Genomic DNA, 3,381 nt, shown 5'->3' with positions numbered 1-3,381 from the left:
ATGGTGCCATCCTTAGACTTGCTTGGTAACTATTGTTACAAGAGAATTCTGCATAGGACAAACTCTTATCCCAACTTTTACCATATCTTAAAGCACATGCTCTTAACATATCCTCTAACACTTGATTTGTTCTTTCCGTTTGTCCATCTATTTGCTGATGGTAGGCTAAGCTGAAATTTAGCTTAGTATCCATAGATTCATGCAATTTTTTCCAAAAGCACGAGGTAAATTGGGTTCCTCTATCTGATACAATCTTCTTTGGTACTCCATGCAGACAAACAATCCTTGACATGCATAAATCTACTAATTGAGCTCCTAAGTAAGTTGTCTTCATAGGTATAAAGTGTGCAACTATAGTCAATCTGTCTACAATAACCCATATGGAATCATAACCATTACGAGTACGGGGTAATCCCACTACGAAATCCATACCAATTTCTTCCCATTTCCATTCGGGTACTTTAAGAGGTTGTAGCAAACCCGCTGGTCTTGATGTTCTGCCTTAACTCGTTGACACACATCACAAAGTGCAACATGAGTAGCAACATCTCTTTTTAAATCGTACCACCAATATTTTTCCTTCAGATCCTGGTACATCTTAGTACTCCAGGGTGAATAGAATATGCTGAATCATGAGTTTCTCTCAAAATAAGTTGGCGGAGATGTTCAATTTCTGGTACACATATTCTCTTTTTAAACCATATTGTGCCTTGTTCATCTTCTGTAAAATTAGAGGTCTTTCCCAAATTAATCTATATTTTAATTTTCTTGATTTTCTCATCAGATTCCTGTCCTTTACGAATCTCTTGTTCCAAAGTAGATTCCACTTCCATAACGACTGCTTCCGTATTATTGACAATACCGAGATTAAGTTGTTCTATTTCCCAACATAATTCCTGTGGCATCAAATAGGTAGTAACATTGTTCACTTGACCTTTAAGACTCAAAGCATCTGCCACTACATTTGCTTTTCCTGGGTGATATTGTATATCCAGATCATAATCTTTGATTAACTCAAGCCATATTCGATGTCTTAGGTTGAGTTCTTTTTGAGTGAATATGTACTTCAAACTTTTGTGATTAGTGAAGATCTTACACTAGTTTCCAATCATGTAGTGTCTCCAAGTCTTCAAAGCGTGCACTACGACAACTAATTCCAGATCATGTGTAGGATAATTCTTTTCATGCTTTCTCAACTGCCTTGAGGCATAAGCTATTACCTTTCCTTCTTGTGTTAACACACATCCAAGTCCTAGATGTGATGCATCACACTACACATCAAATCCTTTATGAATATCAATCATTACTAAGACTGGTGCCGTGGTTAACTTTTCTTTTAATTATTCAAAACATTTATGACATGCTTCATCCCACTTAAACTCTTTACCTTTATCCAGTAGTGAAGTAAGGGGTTTCGCTATCTTGGAGAAGCCTTCGATGGATCTTCTGTTGTATCCTGCTAATACAAGGAAACTTCTGATCTTGGATACATCTGTTGGTTGCTTTCAATTTAGTATTTCACTTACTTTACCAGGGTCTACCTTGATTCCTCCATCTTTGATAATATGTCTTAGAAAAGCGATTTCCTTTAGCCAAAAATCACACTTAGAGAATTTCACATATAACTGGTTGTCACAAAGCTTCTGCAGAACTAGTCTCAGATAATCTTCATGTGTTTTTTCATTCTGAGAGTATACTAGTATGCGTCGATGAATACAACCACAAACTGGTCAAGGTATTCCATGAAAACTTTATTCATCGAGTTCATAAAGTATGCTGGTGCATTAGTTAGTCCAAATGACATAATCAAAAACTCGTATAATCCATATCTTATAGTGAAGGATGTCTTAGGTACATCTTCAGTTCGAGTCTTCAACTGATGATACCCTGATCTTAGATCTATTTTGAGAATATCTTAGCTCCCCTCATCTGATCAAACAAATCTTCAATCCGAGGCAAGTGATATTTGTTCTTAATGGTTACTTCATTCAAACTCCTATAATCAACACACATTCTTCTTGAACCATCTTTCTTTTCACAAATAGAACTGGGGCTCCCCAAAGAGATGAACTTGGGCGAATAAAACCTTTTTCTAATAATTATTCTATTTGTTTCTGCAGTTCAATTAAATTCTTGACATCCATTATATAAGGTCTTTTTGAAATAGGTGTAGTTCCAGGTAATAAGTCAATAGAAAACTCTATATCATGATCAGGTGGCATACCTGGTAACTCCTCCAGAAATACGTCTGGGTATTCACAGACCAGTTTGATATTTTACAGATATTTTTCCTCTACTTGATTCTCCATAGCATTTGCTTTTGCTAGCATGTTGAGACTGACCTCAACTCTATCTCCATGTGAACTCGTTAACGCAACTGCTCTCCTTGCACATGATATCATTCCATCATACTTGACTAGACAATTCATTCCCAATATCACATCAATGCTGCAAGATTTCAAGACTATTAAATCAACCATAAAGTATATTCCCATGATCTTAAGGTTAAAACTAGAACATTAATATGTGGCTTCCATTTCACCTCCTGTTGAACTAACAAGTAGTTTCTTTCTCATAGGTTGTTTAGGAATGTTATGTTTTTCCACAAATATTTCAGTTATGAAAGAATGTGATGCTCTTGTTGTTGGGGGCCTTCCTCTTCCGAAGATCCTCAAAAACACGGCTAACCATTTGCTTTCAGTATACTACTGAATATTACATGAGCTTCGTCACCAGAAAAGCTTCGGTACAACAAAAGAGGAGCGAAGCAAGCTTTGTCCAATAGGCTTCATCACGTTGAAACGGGTAGACAATGTGGCCTCTGCATTACTAAAAGAAAGTACAATGAACCATGCTTCATGAAGAAGTCTTCATCGCGACGAAACAATGAGACAATGCAAGGAGAAGGTGTTGCTCAAGTTATTAAATACAAATGGTGATGTTGCCCTTATGACATTTTGTAAACTCTGTATGTAATTATTGAGGGCATAAATGTAATAGCATATGATCCCTTACGGTTGCCTATAAATAGACGAACAGTACCCCGATACTGTTCACGTTGGATTGTAATTGCTCTCGCGTCATCACTTTCAAATAAGCCGAAGGTATCAATGTAATGTAAATTTTGATAATGTTAATATGTTTATCAGGGGAATACATATATGAATATATAATACACCTCGTGTATATAAACCCTTATTTCCTATGAATCATGGAGACGTGTTCTTCATGACCTTCGTGTGAATATCATTATATCCAAGAGGAGATAATGCTTCGAAGGATGAAGGTCCTTAATGTTTTACAATTGTGTTGCCTTATTCTTGATTCATAGTATTTGAGAACAAGTGACCAACATTGGCTCCCACCTCCGGTGAACTCAAA

The sequence above is a fragment of the Zea mays genome, chromosome 9, assembly GCF_902167145.1.
Source record: "Zea mays cultivar B73 chromosome 9, Zm-B73-REFERENCE-NAM-5.0, whole genome shotgun sequence".
Classification (NCBI taxonomy): Eukaryota; Viridiplantae; Streptophyta; class Magnoliopsida; order Poales; family Poaceae; genus Zea; species Zea mays.
The sequence above is the reverse complement of the archived record's forward strand: the minus strand, read 5'-3'. Positions refer to the sequence as shown.